Source organism: Anoplolepis gracilipes, chromosome 12, assembly GCF_047496725.1.
Source record: "Anoplolepis gracilipes chromosome 12, ASM4749672v1, whole genome shotgun sequence".
In the NCBI taxonomy this organism is placed as follows: domain Eukaryota; kingdom Metazoa; phylum Arthropoda; class Insecta; order Hymenoptera; family Formicidae; genus Anoplolepis; species Anoplolepis gracilipes.
Window position 1 is genome coordinate 5764389 of NC_132981.1, and position 24118 is coordinate 5788506.

At 36.4% G+C, this 24118-nt stretch overlaps 2 protein-coding genes across 4 annotated transcripts in view; one reads left to right on the forward strand and one right to left on the reverse strand.

The window, feature by feature from the left end:
* Window positions 1–24118, reverse strand: part of Sol1 — a 278403-nt gene that overhangs the window by 46573 nt on the left and 207712 nt on the right. The window lies entirely within an intron of this gene.
* The window catches only part of M (zona pellucida domain-containing protein miniature), a 258694-nt gene continuing 249425 nt past the window's right edge, over window positions 14850–24118 (forward strand). Inside the window, exon 1 of the mRNA XM_072903294.1 lies at window positions 14850–14874. The gene's annotated coding sequence lies outside the window, so the exon portion shown is untranslated. The remainder of the gene's footprint in view (window positions 14875–24118) is intronic.

Here is a 24118-nt window from a genome sequence, read left to right on the forward strand (position 1 = left end):
TTTATTTTTTCATTCTGCGAAGCATACAAATCAAGCGGAAGGATGTTATCAAAACTTCCGTCTGCGTGACAAATTGAATTACGGCGGAAACTCGGACACACAGGAGGACACACGGCCGAAAACTGCGTAATACGGGGAAAAACAGAGAGAGAGAGAGAGAGAGAGAGAGAGAGAGAGAGAGAGAGAGAGAGAGAGAGAGACAGACTGGGAGACAGAAAGGTTAAAAATGGTCTCTGTTGTAAATCCATCGGCGCAACGCGGAAATCTGTCATCGCGCGAGAGAAGAACCGCGCCCAACCGGGAGAGATGGAACGGGGAGGAATGAAGGGGCGAAGAAGAGGGTGCATTATACCGGATTTTTCAGCGATCGCACGGCACGAGTACAAAACGCCAACTGCTCAAGAGAATATTTATAGACGGTCGTTGCTATCGTCGTCGTCGTCGTTGTCGTCGTCGTCGTTGTCGTCGTCGTCGTCGTCGTCGTCGTCGTCGTCTTCGTCGGCGTCGTCGTCCTCGAGCCAGCTATTGTCGTCGCCTGCGCGCACGATGACGATGTCTCTCGGAATCGATATGAATTTACGATGTTTTTCTATTGCGCCGACTTGGCAGAACTTTCTTAAAACGGCACGCCCGCGCCCGGCGCGCGGAAACATTATACGATAATTTATTATCCCCTCCCTTCTTCCGCGCGCGCGAGGAGGGTCTTTAGGCGCGGACCGTGTCGGCGGTAAATTCGATACCGTCGAACTTAATAACCCGCGGAGTGCGCGACTCCGGTGAAATTCTACCGTTGGGAGCCCCTCGCCGCGACAAAATTATGTGAGAGAGCGCACGGTCGAGCTTCTTCGCGAAGCTCGGGGAATAAACGCGATCCAAGAATTTTCAGACGTCGTAATTTGAAGAGTAGTTGGTCGCTCGATTTGTCACGCAGAATGGGTTTTTCTCTCGTGTATAATATTCTTAAGCTCCAACGGGGGAGTGGATTAGATTCGCTACATTTCATTTTCGAGAGAAGTATACGTCTTTAAATATAACAAATATTCTTTGGCCAACATTCTTTCTTTCCATTGTCTCGCTGGTTATTTACATACGTTGACACTCTGCTTGAGAATCATACGCTGCTTTGAAACTAATCTGCTCAGTTTACGCGATGTATAATCATATAGGACGTTATTGCGCGTAAATCTCGCCCGTGATGCTCGGATTTTTGAAAAACTGAATCACATCTGCCGTAAAAAAACGACGAAAGAAAGAGAAAGAAAAAGAGAGAGAGAGAGAGAGAGAGAGAGAGAGGGAGAGACCAGGAGCTCTTTGATGTAATTCAAGGCGCACAAGGAAAACTGGAGAAGAGAGGAAGACATTTCGGTGCAAAAGGGGGCCGAAGACTGAAGCGCGTGGGCGCCGCGGGCGAATGTATGCAGATTTGTAGACAGCTCAGCCGTGGTGTCTAGGTCCATGTTTAAACAGAGGAGAGAGCGCCATCAAACATTCGGCTTGAGATGCACGAGAGCGTTTCACGTAACCAAACATACGTACCCGGACACGCCGGAGGAGAATTCTAGGCTGGAGGACACAAGGAAGGTAAGGAAGACCGTCGCGTAATGCGCGACGGAGGGAAAGAGCGGGAAGGAAGGAAGAAAGGGCAAGATGGAGGTGAATGGAGGGTGATCCGGGAACGACAAATTCTGCCAAACACATGAGAGATACTCGTAAGCTGGCCGCTTGCCAACCACCTCCGTGTTGCTCGTTCGTGCATGTTCTCGGGGCGATCTGGAGGGTATACCAAGGCATCCCAAGTTCGCTTTTCTTACCCTCGAGCTGCCGTTACAATCGGGAGAACCTAACCACCCTCTCTCTTTCTCTTCGTTCTACATCCGTCTTAACTCTCTTAGGTATTCGAGCTTCATACGATTCGAATTTATTTTCGCAAGTAAAAAGTAACGCATTTTTAAGGTATTCAAGTATATTATTCGTATTTTGCTGCCTTTAGGCGAAAACACACGTTTCTTTGTTTCCAGTTCGATACCCCGCATCGTTGAAGTGTGATAGTTTCAGCTTTTGAGGTTTTATATTTGTACGGAACGAACGCGGGCAATAAATCGATGACATCTGCGATGCTAAGTTTGCATGTGACACCTCATGATATCGAATACAGTTTATATTGGCAGAATCAAACCGCCGATGGGAATATCTACACATGTGTGTACATATGTTGCATAAAGATGCGATATTCCATGTAACGTTATGACGTTCGGGCGCACGTGCCTCGTAATATTTGAGTTTTTGTCTAATTACAATTGTTTATCTAAGCGAAATTTTCTCTTTAGTAGATTGTACGTATTCTTTTCACATGACGAGCGTTCTTTTCCAAAGTTTGCTGACTTTGCTATTTCAAGTGTATACAGATTACTTTGCCTTTTCTTTTTCTCTCTAAAATAATTCTTCTCTAAACTCTCTCTCTCTCTCTCTCTCTCTCTCTCTCTCTCTCGCACAGAATAGAATTCTGTGGAATGCATTAAAAGAAAGTACATTTACTTGGAGAGATAAGTCACGTTTCTTTGCACAACTTTTCTCCGTTATATTATCTGATTCGAATCGTTGACCGAATATTTCTTTTCAAACTGGCAGTTGAGTTAAAGGAGCGGCATTAAATTGCAATTTAGACAATTCACGCAATGATAGCACGGCTGTTGTTGAAGATAATAAAATGTAGACAAGGAAGACGAAAATATACTCGAAAAAAGGTACTCGTTATCACGATACCCAAGACGATTCGCAAACGTCGTTAAGACACTCGAGTGTAAAACCGCGAGCTGTGTGTTAATCGCCATACGGTATAAAAGCTAAAAGTAAAGCGTGGCGAGGGAAACTTGTACAAGTTTTTCCTCATTAGCGTCTGAGCAACCACGCTTCTCTCGCCGCCCATTTCTCGCCGCATAATGCAATTAGATGCATTGTGCGCGAAAGAGACAAATACGTTGAAGTAGAAAGAACGAGAATGGAAACGACGATAGAACGGCGGGAAGAGCAAGCTGGCCCCCGATCGCAGAAGACGTCGGAATGAGGTGTCTAATTACGCTCGTTTATTAACCTAACACCCGTGCTCCCCGTACGAGCGTTATTTCATCCCTCGGCGAAAAGGGAACCTTATTTACTTTAACGAGAGCTGAAATAATTCACGAGGTTCTCGCAAGAGTACCTATTACACAGTCGCGTCCGACTATCTCTACGTGTTCTTGGCGCATATCCGCTCCGCAAAGGATAAAAAGCAAATCGAAATTCTCTTCCGCCTACGGCGGGTAAAATTTCATCATTATTCTACAAGATATGCATCTTATATGTTGAATAAAAATCTTTCTTAGATATACACACACAACGCGCATCCAGAATCAATGATGCAATTAAAATAAAATGTGGAAATAAGATGAAAATATAGAATAAAATTCTTTCGTACGAGGTTTCTCGCGAAAAAACAATTTTCAAAATTGAAAGATTAATAATATATTTACACTTTTTAAGAGCTTGAATTATTTTTAACAATGTTTTAATAATATAAATTGTTGAATTTGTTTCTGCAGCGGCTGTTATACATATTAAATAAAAAAAGCACAACGTTCCAGTTTAGTAAAACAATTTACAACTTAATACAATTAAATTCAAAAATATAAAAGGGAAGAGAGTTTACTTTTATTTTTTCAATTGAGCATGTTGTGTTTTTATATATGTTTTAACAGCTGCTGGCGAGAGATTGAATGACCTATTGTAGAAGTTATTCGAGTTTAAAAAAAGTGAAAATATGTTATTAACTTTGCAATTTTTGTTCTTTTAGAAAATGAAACTGAAATGAAATGAAATGAAATGAATTTTCTACATTTTATTTCATATTTTCGCCTAATTTTTCTGAGAGAAATCACTTCCTCGCTTCCTTGTACGTATTATTGATTTTAAACGCATCATATATCTACGTACACAATAGACTATCATGATATCTATATTTTAGCGTCGATATTTCACCGCAAGTTTGTTTCGATACACACTTTGTATTCAATATTAGCTACTGAGAGAGAGAGAGAGAGAGAGAGAAAAGTATTGGAAAATAAAACAAACTCCTATAGTTGTAGGTGTTGACGCGCTGCTGCGGCAACGCGTAAATAAAATCCTGGCCGACAATCTAAATGCACTGCAAACTCACCCCCTATCCGTTCGCAACTACGTAAAGTACCGTAAGCGGCCCTCTCGGTATCACTGGAAAAGTACGCGTCGGAATACAGAGAGAAAGAGAAAGAGAGAGGGAGAGAAGTGTACGGGCATGATTGTGCGCGCACAGCCTGCGGAATTACACGTCGGCGGTTTGCAAACCTGTGACTGAAATTATCGTTAATTTAAATGCTCGCGCTTACACCCGGCGAAAGTGCATAATGCGCCCGTGAAGTTTAAGAGCGGCGACGGGGCTTACTCTGCAATCGCGTGCAGCCCGGGCTTTGAAATTTTAACACGCGAATACGTGGCGAAATTCCAAACTAACGCGGAAGGATTTAACTCCTTTGCCTCTGATACCGCGGGACAATTACAGGTAGCCGAGCTCAATGGGATTGAATCTCGCATTGTGTCGAGTTAAATACGCGTATATTTCACTGACAAATGCTTTCAGCTAAACGTCACGCTGTGTTTAATAATGTGACGGGGAGGAGAAGAAGAGGGAAGGAAAGGGAAGGGAGGGTTACTGAAGGCAGGAATACATAATTCTGAGTTCTTCTCTTCGTCGACGATTCGCGGCCTCAATCGCGGCCTCCTCTTCATGAATTAGCGATGCATTGTCTAAAAAGCTCCGACGTTCAATTTCATATTCCGCTTCATTTTCGGCAGCTAAACTCTCGGTGCGTCACTATTACAAATAATTCAAACGCATTGAGTGAAATTAATGTGCGAGATTGCGTGATACTCGAAAGAAGAGACAGAGTAGTCCTAATACAAAGGCGCCTGTTTTAAAATTAAATTCTCATTGTGTCACTTGAGATTAATTACTTTCCACGAATCGTAATAATAGTAGTACCGGAGCTACGTTACTTTGTAATAAGAGAATATTCACGATTTTCTCCGTGTGCGAGGAATATACGTACATTCTCACTGCGGCATTTTCGTCGAAATGCGATACGAAAGAGGAAGGGAGGGGGGAGAGAAAAAGAGAGAGAGAGGGGAAAAAAGAAAAAAAGAACACAATATATTCCTGCTCTTTCACATCGATCCATCAAAAACTTAAACTTTGATTGCAACGATAAAAGCTGCTCTCGTAGCGTGCAATACGCGCGTTCGTCGCAGGATCGAGCATCGCGTTTCCATACCGGCTATAACCGTGCTCGACACAGCCACTGTTATAATAGGTATGAGGGATATATTGTATACATATACTCGCAGTCGACCCCCATGGCGCTTTTTATTTTTTCTATTTTTATTGTTCCCGATGGCAACACCCCTGACATTGTTTCCCTGGGTGCGTATCTATTTGCGGCGTTAACTTTTCCACAATCAATGCGTGGTGCAAATTGTCACCAATGAACGAACGAAAAAGCCTGTCTCTCTCTCTCTCTCTCTCTCTCTCTCTCTCTCTCTCTCTCTCTCTCTCTTCCTCTGTTTACGTTACGTTATTGATATTTTTTTTCAATGGATATATAATTACAATTTATTCCTGTAAACGAGGATTTTTCCATTCAATGGAAACGAGTAGAGCGCGAATGTGTAGCATTCTAGCTGAAAATAGGATTAGCGCAAGGATGACGGAAAAAATTTCTACGGTAACCTTGAAAATCGGATTTTCCGGAGATGCCGGGAGTTACGTCGCGCTTGAACGTGAGCTTGAGCGCTGTAATATGTCATAGAAGCGGTGTTAAAACGGTTCTCGCTCGCACTCTCGACACTCCCGTAGACGTTCGTTAAGCCGATTTCCTGGTGGAGCGTGGCAGTTTGCATTATCGATAGCTTCGCCCATGGGAAGAATGATCGAGCGACGAGAAATACCATCGTAAAGAGTTTCCGCGAGCCGAAACTGGCGATAACGGCAAATAATAATCCGTTGAGCGATATAGCTCTTCTCTCTTGTCGTCCGAATCCGTTCGAAATATCGAGTCGCTCTACAACCATTTTTTCTCTATCGTATAGTTAGGAGGAAAAAAAAAATTGCCTTGATACATGCACAATGGAAGACAGTCGAGTCATTTTTTAAACCAGCCAAGTTCGTTCGATACACGGAGGGGACGCAAGGGATACAGTGCCGGTGTTAACGCTCAGCGAACAGAGAGACGATGTTCCCTCGTGTATTCATAAAGTTCGGGTCATCGTCGTCAAGGCTTTTGAGAGGTCTGAAGGAGCTTTCTTTGTGACATCACGCCGAGGTAAGTGGAAGTACGAATGGCGCGCGTTGTTTGTTCAAGCTTTCTTTTCTCTTCCTGGCCGGTTGGTGCAAGAAAGTCGGCGAGCTACTCGAATCGCGAGGGGCACGGTCGTTAGGTTGCATTAATCATTAATGGAGACTGGTGGCACTTAATGTCCCCCTCGACTGTCACGTGTTTTCTCAAGCGTCGACAAGGCATTCGTCTTACATTCTTTTGAGGGCCGAGTCCGACGATGTCTCGTGAATATTCACGTTAGCTAAATTGGATGATTCTTTGAAGATCGAATGCATATCTCCGTTGTGAATAACACGAACAAAACATATAATATATCAATGTTTTTGAGAGATTAAAAAATGGTTAAAAATAATATTGTCAATATTTTGCGAAAATCAATCGGAGGCTCATGAAAGACTAATCTGTTAAAGTTAAAAAAGAATACGCAACCCTGTGTGTGTCGAATGACCTACATGAGCGACGGCTTTCGACATTTATGTTATACGATGGCGCGGCTGCCCGTTGGGGATGTTTTGTCACTTTTAGGCTGGACGTATCACGCATGTATGTCCGGCCGTTTCATCCGTTGCATCGGTATAGCGACATATGTACATACACAATGTCAGTGACAATATAGATGGATTAAAGAGCGCCCCGTTGAATATAAATATCTCTTTACAAAACATTTTTCGCGAGCTTGATTCCTTTTTTTTTTTTTTTTTTTTTTTTTGTTCAAAGTTTTTAAATATGTGTATGCCAAGTCTATGATTAAGATATGTGTGCAAAATGGATTTCTACAATCCTCCCAAATTCTCTTCGCATACCAACATCCAGACTCGATAATCACGTGTATCGATTTCGATATACGTTTGTTTTGCATTCATGTGACTAGTTTCTGCACATGAAAAATGAAAATCTTTACAAAAAAAAAAAGAGTACAATTTGAACGAATTGATATTATCTAAATTATTTTTTTTCTCGCAAGTTTTATATATGTATGTTTGTATATATATATATATATATATATATATATATATATATATATATATATATGTATATGTAGAGCTCGATGTCATCAAGAAATTCAATGCGAATTTTTCTATATCACAGCATTCCGCATTTTTTTTTTTTGTTATTACTGTTGACTGTTTTTGACATCCCGGAAAGTTTAATAAACGCTTCTGTACCGTCTACCAACAATTTCTGTGCGTTATCCAACTTTTAAACGATGTCAACGAGAACATGTTATATTCTGTTTTTGAAATTTCGCTTTCGCATCATGCTTTTGTCCATCCTGTTTTAATACGTTTTAAATACGCCGTATTTAATCTCACCTATGTTAGTCGCGGTCGATCTCTCTTAATTCGGTCAACGACCGTGTCTCTCCGATGGGAAGAGAGAAAGAGAAAGAGCGGCGATAAAAATTTCCGGTTGAAAACCACCGACGGTGCAAACACGCGTCGCGCGTAATCCGTAGAAATAGCTCCAAGTGTCACGACTATCGCGTAACGTGTCCTGCAATAGCTGTCGCACAACGATCCGGCACTCGTTATCGGAGCACATCGATATATCTCTGGCGAATCCCTCTCCCTTTCCTCTCCCTCCTCTCTCATCTCTTCCCCCTCCCCCTCCCCACGCCTCCCCCCCCCCGATCGTTTTCCAATTATAATCGCCGCCGAGTCCGCGAGTTAACTATCCGAACTTCCGAGCGCGCCGACACCTCGTTACCGTGATTCTTCGTGCATGGTGATCATTGTAACTACGGCCGAATAACGGTGCACGAGGGTGTCACGAGCGGAAAATGTAGCCGGCCGTACACGATGGCGCACGGGTAAAAATTCTCGCGCCGAGCCTCCGAGCGTAAATTAAATTATTTATAAACGTTCACTCTCGTGCGAGGGTCGCGCGGAGCGAAAGTCGCGCGAGACAGAGATAATCGAGGAGATTAAAAAGAAAAAGGATCGAACCGGACCGTTCCGTTCTCTGTGTTTATGCCACCCCCATATTGTGAACGCGCTCCCGCCTCCCTCCTACCCTGAACCGCGCAGCAAGTTCGGTGAGTTAATTGATTCAATTAGCACGCGCGACTCGCGCGCGTATTAAATATGCTGGGCTGAGTCTAATTAAAGGCGGCCGCGGTGACGCCGATGCGTAAAGCGTGTGTTCGATGTATATTGGTCCTACCTCTCCCGCCACCACCCTCTTTGAATATGTGTCGTATGTAAATTATTGATTATTCTATATTAGCAATTTGTATATATTATCGATATCTTGTATTGGTAATATAGTATACATATGCATAGGCGCGAGTGCTACAGCGTGCCGAGAAATATCACGGTGAAACTATCAGCGATTCGATAGCATCGTAATGTTATTAAACGCCTTTGTTTTTTTTTTTATCGGGCAACGTTATATTACGCGGCGAGAGAGGAGAAAAATGGTTGATATCAGCTATGTTTATGAGCGTCTACTTTAAAAATGCACGAGATACGCGAAATTGCGAGCGGCGCAATAATAGCGCGCGTCGTGTACACAAATGGACTGCCGTGATTAAAATGAATCCGGGTAAATAGCGGAGTGGCTTGAAAGGATACCGCGCGGTTTTAAATATTCGAGCGTTGTAACGCGAGAACACGTTGCGTAGGTTTCTCGTTGTCGCGATTTCATTATCTAAAAATAAGCCGTGATATTGTAGCGCGCTCTTATACGTAGAGTGTCGCTGTCGGTTATATTTGTTGAGTACGTTTCTGTTGTTATTAATTGTACACGAGAAAAAGTTCGATGAAACGCAGCGGAAACAACACCTCCGTTAACATGGCACAATGAAAAATTAAATTTAACCGCATGACATAATTAAATGCTAATTTATTGTTAATTGTTGCTGTAATTTTGAATTTATTGCTTATAAAATAAGTTTAAAAAACAATCGAGAAAACGCTTCGATGCGCTGAAAGGATAAATTATATTACTTAATGCAATTAAGTGCTCTCTTTTTCCTCCGATTTTGATTTTAAAATGATTTCCAAATTATTCGCTCTCGAGATATACCTATATTTATAAATTTATTATTTATTATTTAATTTAAAAAACACGAATTGCATATATGGCAATGTTTGCTTGTTTCGTACAAAAGTAAAATATATTAAAAAGAGATCTTTCTCTTAATTAATTGCTCCCTCTTTTCTTTTTATTTTGATACTAAAATATAAATATATTATAATTGTTTTGGAGAGGTATCATTTTCGAATGTATAATTCGTCAACTAAATTTTTAATTAAGAGTAAAATAGTTTTTTAAAATAATTAACCTAAGAACCATATTAATAGTAAAATCAGAAAAGCAATTAAGTTTTTAAACATATTTTATATTTGTACGGCAACCTAACACTTTAATACGTTTCGATTATTGTATAAATTAAACGATCAAGATGATTAAATTAAATTTTCCACTGGTATATCGCGAGAGCAAATAATTTGATTTTAAGATTATATAAAAGAGAACTCTAAAGAGAAATATATTCAAAATTATATAAAGCACAATGTCCAAAAATTAATTAGTATTTCAACAAATAATTATAATGTATAATTAATTTTTTATTCACATTCTTTGTGAAATAAATATTTAATAAAGCAAATTATAAAATTTTACAAAGAATTTATTTTAAATTTAATTAGCACTTGTATAAAATATAATAAATAGAATTTTCGTTCTTTTATAAGAAATACTTGAAAGAGAATTATAAATCGCAAACAATATGTACTGAAATATTTTACACTAAAATATATCGCGAGAATTATTTGTTTTGATAAATAGTTGTCGCCTCGGTACGCGTTATGAGAGTCATCAATCGCAAGAATTAATTTATTGAAACAAATATTTCTTGTGATACATTTGTTTGAAGTAGAAATCTCGAAATGTATATTTATAACATGTGATAGGAATGAGAATTATAAATTAGTATTACAATGCAATACTTACAAACAGTAATTACTTCTTTAAATACATGTATATAATATATGTATATATTTTATCTCAAATATATTTCTCTTTGCACTTCACATTTACTTGTTGATTTAGATGTAATTTGCTAATAAATTTCAGATTGAAAACACATTAATATATAAATTGAAACGTATAGTAATACCGAATCAAATGATTAAAACAGAATGATCAAAGTAGAAATCGTAATTTTAATTCAATTACTAATAATTAATTAAAAATTTAAGAAATATATATGTATATATGTTATGTGAATATATATGTATATATGTTTGTAAATATATATGTAAATATATCTATTTTTTAAAAATATATATATACATTTTCATTATATATATATATATATATATATATATATATATATATATTTATGTTTTATATACAAAATATACATATGACGCACATATATACATTTAGAAAGAGAAAGGAGCGGGAAGAGAGAGAGAGAGAAAGAGAGAGACGTAGGACATAAAATTGTAATTAAAATTCTATCTTGAGTTTTGTAGCGAATTATGTGCAAGTATAAAGATAATTATTTAATGCAATGCGACAGTTTCGCGAAGATAGATAAATAAATAAGTAAATGTGAGGAAGAACATGTGAAATTCATTGTTGAGAGATAGAAAGAGCCGTGGACAAAAAAATTTTTACGTCATAAATAAAGCTAAAGAACATGAGGCTCGAGCAACGCTTGTACAATCTTGATCAGTTTACGTGACGGAGAGATAGAATTAAACGATATATGTGCATATACAACGTGTCTAAAACTCTAATATATAATTCTAGCAATTATTTCTAGGAATTATTTAATAATTCCCAATCATTACAATTAACGATTATTAGATCGCATAATTGATTAACACGCGCGATAAATGACAGGCTATTTAGTCCAAGTACAAAAATAACATGAAATTGATTGTTTATTAATATTTCATATTTCGGATTGAGATCTATGCTTACAATATTGAATTTCGTTTATACATATAATTACTGCGTTTAACGTCTTAATTAGTTATTAACGCGGCTCGCGAAATTATCGCGATGAATGGTAAAGTCGATGTTAAATATATATTTTCACGTTTATTAGCAAAACATCGGATGTAATAAATCGGATATAACGCATCGACTTCGAATCGAGCGACATCGTAATGTGTTTAATTAGTAAATATAGTGATTTTATTAATCTTATTTTGTGCTATAATATTTATCAATCGTGTACCATGTAAATTCAGCGTTTCTACATTAAACACGAGAATTACACGAGAATCCGATCGAAACCTGTCGGCAAATTTTTTTTAAATACTGTAGTCCGTGGATATATTTATTCGCGCTTATAATAAACACGAAATAATAAAATTACTCTAAATGCGTGTACTATACTCATTTTTATTTTTTAAGCGTTTTTATTACGATAGTTGAATATTAAGTTAGCAGGACCATAATTTTTTTTTAATTGGCACGGGGTACAAATTTATTTTCGGTGGTACAAATTTGTACAAATTCAGTATTAATTGTATCTGTTTTGTTTTATTTATTTTTAAAATTTTTTCTTTTGGTCCTGCTAGTTTAATATTAAATTAGCAGTGCCACGATTTTTTCTGAATTGGCATGGGGTACAAAATTATTTTTGGTGATACAAAATAGTACAAAATAAGTATTAAATAATCCATTAGGTCCCATTTGATTTGGTCCTGCCAGCTTAAGAGAGCTGATATTCTTACGTGTAGTTTCTCATAAGAGTTAATCAATTATGTTAACAATTGCTAATTATAAAGATTATAATTAGCTAATCGTATTTTAAAGAATAATACGAAGTACGCATACCTATTCCTTCGACTGTCGTCGTACATATGACAAAAGCAACAGCGTGCTACGTCTGTAAAGGTCGAGCGCCGAACACTGTGTGACGATGTAAGATAACAAATTCCTTATGCCTATAAAATAATATACGTAGGTATACCGAATATCCTTTGTAAGAAATAGTGACGCGTCCTTGTTTGTATCCTTGGTATGCGTGACGTAGAAAGACACGGCATAGGACATAGTGGGGGAAGGCAAGTGGGGGAAAGGACCACCGCGCCGCGTCGCGCAGAAAGCAGAGAGACGAAAAAATTATTATTATTCAGCCAACGCTCGAGAGTTAACAAGTACGTATTTGAGATACATATGTCGTTTATATCAATAAAGTTTTTCTACCTCATTGTCAGTAGCTTTCGATATACGATCTATCTGATTCTTTTGTAAAACTAGTTTTACTTACAACACCTTTCGTTCTTGAGTTTCAAATTAATTTTATTAATAAATGAGTGTATTACAATTTTTCGTTTCATCATTCGATTCGTATTATCTCAATCTGAAAATGTTTAATATATTACATCATCTCAATTCGCGAAAAATCCAAAGTATGAAAAAGCATCTAAGGTATATTTAAAGATTATTATTAGGGAAATATGTATCGCCCGTAATAAAATAATAAAATTAGTTAATAATATTAAATGGAAATCGCGAGAAGTATTGCTATGATATATTCGAAATAAGAATTGCAACTAGATACTAGATATGATGAAAATCATAAAAATTAAACATACTTAGCATCATACGTTTTCAGATTTCCTCCGATTTGCATGTAATTTTCCAATCATTTTTAGATTAAACGTATAATAATATACAAATTAGCTCTCTTAAGCTGGCAGGACCAAATCAGCAAAATCAAATGGGCAGGACCTAGTGGATTATTTAATACTTATTTTGTACTACCAAAAATAATTTTGTACCCCATGCCAATTCAGAAAAAATCGTGGCGCTGCTAACTTAATATTAAGCCAGCAGGATCACAATTTTTTTTTTAATTTGCACGGAGTACAAATTTATTTTCGGTGGTATAAATTAGTACAAATTCAGTACTAATCAGATCAATTTTTATTTTTCATTTTTTAATGGTTTTTATTACGATATAGTCGGACCTCTTATCCTACGACATTTTCGGTCCGGAATCTTCCCCTTAAACCTCTGATCCTACGACAAAAATTTGAGAATGGGGGTACAATTCCTCTTAAGAGACCTAATTTGTATATTATTATACGTTTAATCTGAAAATGATTGGAAAATTACATTTACATGCAAGTCGGAGGAAATCTGAAAACGTATGTCGAATATTATACGTTTAATCTGAAAATGATTGGAAAATTACATTTACATGCAAGTCGGAGGAAATCTGAAAACGTATGTCGAATAGGTCCTTTCCCCCACTTGCCTTCCCCCACTATGTCCTATGCCGTGTCTTCCTACGTCACGCATACCAAGGATACAAACAAGGACGCGTCACTATTTTTTACAAAGGATAGTCGGTATACCTACGTATATTATTTTATAGGCATAAGGAATTTGTTATCTTACATCGTCACACAGTGTTCGGCGCTCGACCTTTACAGACGTAGCGCGTTGTTGCTTTTCTCTTATGTATGGCGACATTCGAAGGAATAGGTATGCGTACTTCGTATATACCGTATTATTCTTTAAAATACGATTAGCTAATTATAATTTTTATAATTAGCAATTGTTAACATAATTGATTAACTCTTTTGATAAACTACACGTAAGAATATCAGCTCTCTTAAGCTGGCAGGACTAAATCAGCAAAATCAAATAGAACCTAATGGATTATTTAATACTTATTTTGTACTATTTTGTACCACCAAAAATAATTTTGTACCCCATGCCAATTCAGAAAAAAACGTGGCGCTGCTAATTTAATATTAAACTAGCAGGACCAAAAGAAAAAAATTTTTTAAATAAATAAAACAAAACAGATACAATTAGTACTGAATTTGTACAAATTTGTACCACCGAAAATAAATTTACCCCGTGCAAATTAAAAAAAAATTGTGGTCCTGCTAACTTAATATTCAACTATCGTAATAAAACACATTAAAAAATGAAAAATAAAAATTGATCTGATTAGTACTGAATTTGTACTAATTTGTACCACCAAAAATAATTTTGTACCACCAAAAATAAATTTATATCCCGTGCCAATTAAAAAAAAATTGTGGTCCTGCTAACTTAATATTAAGTTAGCAGCGCCATGTTTTTTTTCTGAATTGGCATGGGGTACAAAATTATTTTTGGTGGTACAAAATAGTACAAAATAAGTACTAAATAATTCATTAGGTCCTATTTGATTTTGCTGATTTGATCCTGCCAGCTTAAGAGAGCTGTCATGACCTTAACATTGTCGTGACCAGTGACGATGCCAAGTTGACTACACAATTTCGAGTGCGGAGTGGATTGCCGTTAATCTTGTATTCGTTCCTTAGACGCGATATAACAAGTGCGTGCGATTAACGTTGGAGGTCTGTGCAAAGTGTCGTGCGTTGTATTCCGTTCGTGCTCGCGCGATATTAACCGTAATTAACCGTGTTTTCACGATCAAACAACAAGAGAGGAAGAGAAAGCATCAGGATAACGTCGGGTAATAGCAAAAGCTAGTGAGGTGAGCAATTTATAATCTTGTTAATTTACTTGTTATCTAAAATTAAAAATGCTTGTTATGTAAAAATGTTTTTGCTCATTTTTGCAACACTATGTCATCGTGCAAAATATTCGTGCAAAATAGTGTAAAATATTCTAGCTACTGTTTTGAAAAATATACTTAAAATATTTATAATAATATATTTATACATGTAAAACCTTCAGAGCGTATTATTTGAGATTTATAATTCTTTAAATACTTCTTACATGAAAGAATTAAAATTCTGTTTATTATATTTTATACACGTTTATATATAGGTTACAGTTTGAAAGAAATTTATTTAATTTGATGATGTTTTATTAAATATTATTTTTAAAAGAATGTAAAAATTTAATTGTGTCCAATTTTAATATATTTATTATTTTGAACGTTGTTTTATATAATTGGGCTCTATATTTATAATTTATACGCAACATTCGAGTTTATAACTTTGTATATTCGCAATCAGAATTTTTAACTATTTTTTTATCTTGTGCTATATAAAGCTTATAACCGCCTATAACATTATAAAAATAAATTGTAATGCAATTAAATGTTGCAGTACAATTTTGATATTAAAATGTTTTTTTTAAATTATTATTTTCCAAATATATCAATGCCAAATTTATTGTGTGTGTTCATTGTTTAGAAAAATGGATCAAACATACGACAAAAGCTTGCTATATAACATAAGAATACAAATATAATAAATTAATTGGTTTGCTTTTATTTGATTTTGGTACTAAAAAAATTTAATTGTGTCCGATATTTTATTAATATTAATTATTTTGAACGTTGTTTTGTATAATTGGGATATTTATATTCATAATTTATAATTTATATATAACATTTGAGTTTATAACTTTGTATTGTAAAACATTTCCTGTATTATTATTTTATTATTTTATTTATTATTGTATCACTTTTTGCTTCTTGTGAATTTAATGCTAAATATTTTTGATTATTATATTTATATTTTATCAGTAATAAATTCGGAATTCTAATTGTAAGAGATATTTCGGTTAATATGAAAAACAATTTGATATCAAATCGATATTAACTTCCTATTATATATATATATATATATATATATATATAGTATTTTATATTTAATAAAAATTTGAAATTTCACAAATTTACTTATATTATCTTTTTGAGAAGGAGCGCACGTAATCAGTAAGTAATTTTTTATATAAGTTTTTTATCTACGATTTCTTTTAAATATTTTTTAGAAGCAGTTGGTTTGAAATTAAAATTAAAAATATAAATGCTGATTTAGCATTCGTATTTTTAATATTAATTTACTCATACATATTTGAATAATTTGTGAATTAGAATAATATATATATTATAGTAATAAATTTGCATTTAATTATGCTACAAATTGGAATTTGATTTCTCGTAATCCATTAATAGAGCTGAATACAATGAATTAATAGTTTATATTTGTCTGACATTTAAAGAGCATTTCACAAGTATTTTCTACTCTGGAAATTAATTAAAGGCTATTCATCACTTCGATAATTAAATCCTGTTCTATAATGGAAATTTTATAAAAGAGAGAAAATTGGTAATTTAAATCGACAGTTTCACTACTTATTGTTAAAGTAGTTGCATCTTTATTTATCGATATATTAACTATTTTATTTAATAACTTTGAAAAGATTTGTACAGCAAAGAATTCTTTATATTTCGAATATCGATATACTATCGCCTATTATAAGTTTAGAAATAATTATTAGGAATTATCCAGTGTACCAGTTAGTAGTGGTTTAATTAAATATGTTTTATAATATTCGCGCGCGTAAGAGAATTATTGTTTAAAAATGCCATCGCTACATGGGGGCGAGAGATATGATTACTTAAATGAGGAAAGAGAGTTTTAACTGTTAAATGTGTATACCTTTTACAAATAAAGATTTATAATAATATATTTATATATGTAAAATATTCCCGGCATGTTTTATTTGAGATTTATAATTCTTTAATACTTCTTATATAAAAGAATTAAAATTCTGTTCATCATATTTTATACAAGTTTATATTTACACTTTTTTAAAATTTTTTATGTTGTTTTATTAAATATTTAGAGAAAAAATTTAATTGTCTTCAATAATTTGATATATTAATTTATTTGCAAATAGCAAAATACTAACTTTAATATATTTAAATTAGTATTCCTAAAAAATAAATATAAGGTTTCTTTAGGACTTTAGAAACAGTTTTTTAAATTAAAGGTATAGAGGAATATATAAAAACCGAGAGAGGTTTCAGAATTCTTTCTTAATTATCAAAGTCTTTCTGATGTTGGTGTACCTCTGCAACTCATGCCGAAGAAAACGTGCATTAGACATGGACAGATAAAAAAAGTTGTAATTAGCATTAGCGAGAGCTTGAATAATTGGCGCTGGGAAATCGTTGCTCATTAAAGCGTTAAAACGGCGGATTCATCGAGCACACCCCACCGCGTTACCATACTAGGACGACGGTCGTACATCGGAGACGATGGGGGTGGGAGAGGCGGGCAGCGCGAGCGCGGCATGCACTTTGATCCAGGCGCGATTATCTCGGAAGCGAACCCGCTGTAACGTGCGGTGCGTCGACCCAATAGAATTCTCGATAACGCCATTATACGCACGGCGTGCAAACTTGATGCTCGCCGTTCCAACTAGGAGTCTCTAGCGTCGGTAGCCTGCTTAAAACCGGGACCTAAACCCTCCCCCGGTCTATTGTATCACGATGCGGAAACCATGAGCGGTTTATCGGTCGCCGCTGTTGGTGGTTCGTCGTCGTCGTCGTCATCGTCGTAATCGTCCTCCGTCCTTTCCGCATTTCCGCGGTTTGTTTCGTTGCGTCACCGTCGACAGTGACGACGCAGCCCTTTCAGTTTTCCCACCCGCCCTTAACGATGTAACTGCACCAGCCAAGCCAACCCGAGGCAGCCACCACCGGAACCCACGCGGGCGAAGAACTCCGACTATCACCGCGCTTAACGCCATTCTTATTCAACCTTTCAAGTTTTCGATTAAAACTTTAATTGCGCATTATTCGATGCAACGTCTTTGAGGGCGGAGAAGGGAGTAAAAAGCGAGGAGGATGACGGCAGGTATGGGAGACAATTCGTTCGTTGCTCGCCAGGGGGAGGCGACCGAATCGCGCCATCCGCGTTTATCTCACTCGGTAATTTACGTTTTAATAGAGGGATTAAGAGAGAGGAATGCGTCCTCTTTTCCTCTCCTCGGCGTGGCTTCTGAACCGCGGTTTATGCAACCGAATGCGTATTTAAACGAGGAGAGAGAGAGAGAGAGAGAGAGAAAGAGAAAGAGGAGGAGAGCTGTTGCGTCGCCGGGGTGGAAAAGATGGATGAGATTTCGGCGATGGTATCTACGCAATTCCGATAATCGCGTTGTTACGAGTCGCGGGACTCGGCGAAACGGTAATGGCCAATGGCCCGAGGAATATTTCCCGTTCCTGTTTCCTCTGAGTAGGTGTTTTATACAAATCCTGGGATACAATCCTCTTCGAGAGTTCGCTTATCCAGGAAAATATTATCCGAGAAAAATAACAGAAATCGCGATAGATGAATACGCATCACGCGTAATCGAATTTGCTTTAATCCTCAACAACGCAGTCCGGATGCATCCGATGACGGTTCGTAAAAGCCAGCTCCGTATCGGACGGTCGCGCATTTACATAGTAATACATATAGCATAACCGATATATATATGTGTATATATATATATATATATATTATATCTCTCTCTACCTGCTTCATATTCCGACTAAATTTGAATCAATTTTATACGCGCGACGATAGCATCGTAAGCGCTAATATATAAGGTATATCGCATTCAATATTAATTAAGAGCATGTGAAAAATTATACTGTAATACATAGTGTAATATATATATATATGTATCGCTTTATTACGCAAATAATATGAGAAAGACTGCGATATTATTGAATACACTCGCAGGCGGAATAAAAATCTCGTGCATAGTCAAATTATGAGTGATGAGAGAAATAATTCTGTAATTGACTCGTTTTGTTTCTGCTCGAACCCAAGAATTTAATAACGTGTGCGATATGTTTCTGCTGTCTCTTTCTTTTTCTTTTTTTAGGTTACAGCGGTTAGATATCTCTCGGGTTCCAAAAATAATTAAATTTCGTATTATTAAACTCTGTATTATTTATAACTATTGAACGCAGAATAACTCTGGCAAAACTCAAAATATGATATTTTAAAATAGAGGCGTTATTACATTAGTTACTTACATTTTATCAGTTGATGAGATCGGTAAACTTTTTTCCTTTCTTTAGAAAAATTCTATTGATTTATCGTATTTGAACAGAAAAAGAAGTAAAATGAAAAATTATGGAATGTTTAAGATCATATAGATTCGCCACCTTCTCTTTTATATGCATCGACGAGTCTGGATTGTCGGGGAGGGAGAGAGGGAGAAAGGAAATCGTTGGCTATCGTCCAAGATCCTCTCCGGATTAACATTCTCATTCGCGTCGAAAAGTTGAATAGCATTGGTTAGCCACGAGCAAGGTTACCACGTGCATTCATTATCGCGTGGCGAATCTCAACCGCGTGTTATTGCCTCCCTTCGACGAGTCGGAATCTTGATTCTTCGGTTATACATGAGATGAAATGAAAACTTTTTTTCATCTCGTATTACTAGAAAAGTTAAATAGCCAAAATAATTATAACGCTTAATTTAGCAACACGAAGAGATCCGTCGTCTCTATACGTGGTTATAACCACCATGACTGCGCGAAGAGCAGCTCTTACGGAGGAACATGGTGTCCATTAAATGGAAACGATCTCTTGCCGCTGCCGACTTTTCAGGTATGGATTAAATAATGCATACATAGGTCGTTGCATAATATAATACTGCGGATACATGTTACTATGCCCCTCAGTCGCAAACGGAACGGACGCGAATGAAATTTTCTACGCGTGCGCGCGTGCAACGCCCGGCCTGCACTTTTGAAAGGAGATAGAACAAAAAAAGAGAGAAGGTCTTTGCAGGTCGCTAAAAGTGACGTAACGGCCGCGCGCAATCCAGTTTTCAAGGGAATATATAATGTTGTCATGAATCATTCACAAATTCACACACGGCGGAACATTTCGCGCATTATTGTCCGGGAACACAATGAGATCGCCTTGTGTTTAAGAGAGAATCTCGGGAATATATATATATATACAACATCTTATAGTTTATAGTGGACGTGATTTAGCCCTTCTCGTTTGCAAAACTATCTCGTTGTAACGTTAATAATTCGCAAGTGCACGATTCGTTCTACACAAGCATGCACCAGGTCGTCACGCGGACGTGATTTCGTTCCCGGTTCGCGTGACACACCCGATAAGTGGATTACGATGCCGGCGAAGTGAGAGCCGGTAATTTGCAGTTGATGAAGTTGTAATTGAGTTTTATTGCATTTTAATCTAATAAAGTCGCGTATACACTGCGAGGATGCGGTGGCCTGTGAACGACGAGAGCGGTTGGCAGGCTGTACATTTGTCGCCTGTATAGGTTTGCCACGTCATTGCTGGACACAATCCGTTAAAATTATGACAAGAGACAGGTGCAAAGTATCGCTGCAAGTTTCGCCGCGCGATGAAGTGTCAGATTTACCATCTTCCTGCGGGGAAAACACGAGCGATGTTTTTATCATATTTTTTTTCTACAAAAGGAAATGACATTTAGTTGTCTTACTATCAGATTTAGCTTTTCTTTCATATTTAGAAAGAAATGTTGAATTTTAATGCGAAATCTGTTGTATGACTCGACCTTTAAGAGTTCTATATTTAAATCGTGTAAATATAAGATGAACATTTTTAACGATTTTTCATGCTACAGCGATCATATTTATTCAGAGATAAATTTTAAATGCCGGTAGCTATTATAATCAAAACGAATTAGCATGGCCAATTACTTCATATAAGCGTAGGAATATTACATCAGATATCAATCATAATTCAGAGTTCGATGATAATAATCGCTTGCATCAATATATACACACTTGAGAAATAGAATAAAAATCACTGAATGTTATTTTATTGTATTTATTATTTGTAAAAAAATTGGCACTTTAAAAACGATAATAAATCAAAACCTTTTTTGTTGCAAGTGTTATAGCAACATGTAGCGTTAACGGTACATACACACATAAAGATAGAAATATATTTCACATGTACTCTACTGAAAATGATCATTCACATAGTGTATGTCGTATAAAAAAAAGTATTATTGGAACATTTTAGTTTTTAAAAATGATAGACCCAAACGCGTAGGAAATGTTTATTTTAGAGACAATAATTGAAATTATTACTTGAAATAATAGTTGAAATGTATTAATTCTGTAGAAGAATTATTTTATAGAAATCATATTTCAAATTTTGAATTAACCATTTCTAATATTATATTTTTTTTGCATTATTTCAAATAATAATTTCAAGTAATTATGATTATTATTTTGAATGAAATTATATAATATAAAAGAAATCACAAAAATAAGACAAATACGTATATATTTTGAAAATAATTATTGTTTTAATGCTAAACAAATCGATTAACATAATTCAAATGAAATATGAACAAACATGTAAATTGCAAAAAGGACATAAATAGGATAAATAGGAATTCCGGAAAGCAACATTCAGATATAATATTTTACTACTCATGTAATGAGAGAGGTAACTACTTTAATTGATTAGTTGAAATTTTAACGAGAAATATATATATACGTAAAATATTTATTTCTATATCGTAAAATTTCTATATCAATTATGTATTTCAAATAAACTAAAATTTAACTGACATGTAAAAATATGAATTATTATTTCATTATTATTTGTCAGTTATAAATAAGAGAGATAGCTTTTTTGATTATACATTCATTGACATGATTGGATATTCTCATGTAGAAACGTATCATTCTGAAAAATATATGCAATGTAGAGGTGTTGTATCGATTTTGTTTAGTATATTAAATATGCATCCTTTAACTATCGCTCGTCTTTCGGAGTAAAGTTTTTACAAAATTTTTTCTTACAAAACATTTGTAGATTTATACTCGATATTTTTTGCAATTTATCTAAATCCTTGTTTGTGAGAAATGACAGCATCTCGCTGATTGATTCCCCCCCCCCCTCCCTCCTTTCAAAGTATCTCAAATATTCTAAAAGACACACGGTTGCGATAGGAAAATACGTCACGATAACGGTCGAAACAAGATGTAATTCTCTTAGTCGACGCGGCGCATCGGGAAGTGGTTCTCTACCCTGAGGATACGAACGCAGAGTAGCAAAGAGTAATATAATTACATGGAGTATATGCGGAAGAGAGAGAGGAAGGAAGTAACGCGCGGGAGTCCTCAAACGGAGGTGGGTGCCCCTATCGTTCCCCCGTATTGTTTCCGCGACCTTTATGCGCTTCCGTCGTGTAACGAGGTTATTCAGCGACGTCGACGATTCATTATTGTTGTTGACATTCGCATAGTTGGCGGGAATTTTTCGTTGAGCTGATAAACGACAAACGACAAGAGCGCGGAAGGGATTCGTTTCGCTTCTCCCCAGGCGAAACGATCTTGAGACGGAGAGAGTTATGTCTCTTGCGACGAAGCGGATTACGCGAACGTAAAAGGGCCACATCGCGAGGAAAGCGATCAAGAGCCTTTCTACATATATACAAGTTCCAAATTCCATCGGCAAATACCTGATACTTCTTTGTAGCATTACGGCGAATATTTTTTTTTTTTTTTTTTGCCTGAATTTTCTGCCGCGCATAGCGGCGGAAGAAGAGTCTTGTTGTGTCGGGATAATGCGTCGCTAAAGACGACTACAAGTGTATGCAAGTATAGATGCATAAACATAAATATGACTCTGGTGAAAAAAAAATTTATTTATAATTACTCTCGCGCATAAAATATTTAGCTTCGTTGTTGCGTAAATAAAAAAAAAATATAATCTTCTTTACGTGTCTCGTCAGCGCTGAAATGGCGATTAACGATGCAGGAAGAGCGGATTTTGAGAGTGATCGACAGGGATCAATCGAACGACTAGGGATCGATTAAATGCAAATGTCAAAATTCGGCAAGTATTGATGGAGCCGCGCTAGAATACATGTAGCGTCAATTTTTCGTCAACTGTCGGTGGCGCATCACAAGGGATATTCGATCCTCAGGCGGTAAGATGTCGTTGATAATAGAATATTAGAGGAGGCGCCGGGGTCGGGCGCGTGAAGTTAGTATCTAGTTGTTGGGAATAGGCGCTACCGCGCTCGTAAGAGCGCCTGGGTGGAAGAGCCCGTCTCTATAATGCATGAGATGCAGACGCGACCCTCCTTAGATATGCATGATTGGCCATTTGCTTAGCAAATACACTGTTGCTATGGGACCACTTACGACAACAGCTGCTACGTGGCAAATTGCAATTTTCTCGGGCTGTTTGCCCAAGTTTGGTCATATGTGTGTGTGCGTGTGTGCGTATGTATGAGCGTGTGCACGCGCGGTGATTCGTAAAACATCGCGCTCTCTACGCGCGCGGAGAGATATGGATATGGATATAAAACCACGGACGCGTGGAGATTACGTGCTCCATTCGCGTTCCCGTTTACGGAACTCTCTTCTTTCCCACTCGCGAGCGGAAGCTTTATTTCCCACTAGACTCCCGAGCATTTACCCGTGCCATTCTTGGCGCGCCTTTAAAACTCCCCTTGCACACGTACGAAAAACTTTGCGTTCTTTTACGACTGTTTTCTTTTAAATTGCGCTGATATTTTGTAGCGGTTCTTACATTCACGGAATGCCGTAACCAACAATTTGCCGAATTGCGTGCGTGCGTGTGTGTGTGTGCGTGTGTGTGTGTGTGTGTGTGCTGTATCACTAACCGCAAAATTTTACTTGCTAAAAAATAAAATCTATTTATTAATTAAAGATAGAATAATTGAAGACAGGATCGTTATTACTTTTTAAAATGCATTGTTTTTATTTATTAATAATATTAAACTGAAATTCTCACATGTTTCAATACTTGTGTTTTATAATATATTTTAATATAGTACTAATCTTATTTTATATTTTTCGCATATATGATATCTCGTAAATAGTTACAACAAAAGGTAATTTTATATGAAAAAAAAATAAATTGAAAATGTGGAATAAAACTTTCATACAAGGATTCTCTTTTGAGATTAATTTTAAAAATTTAATA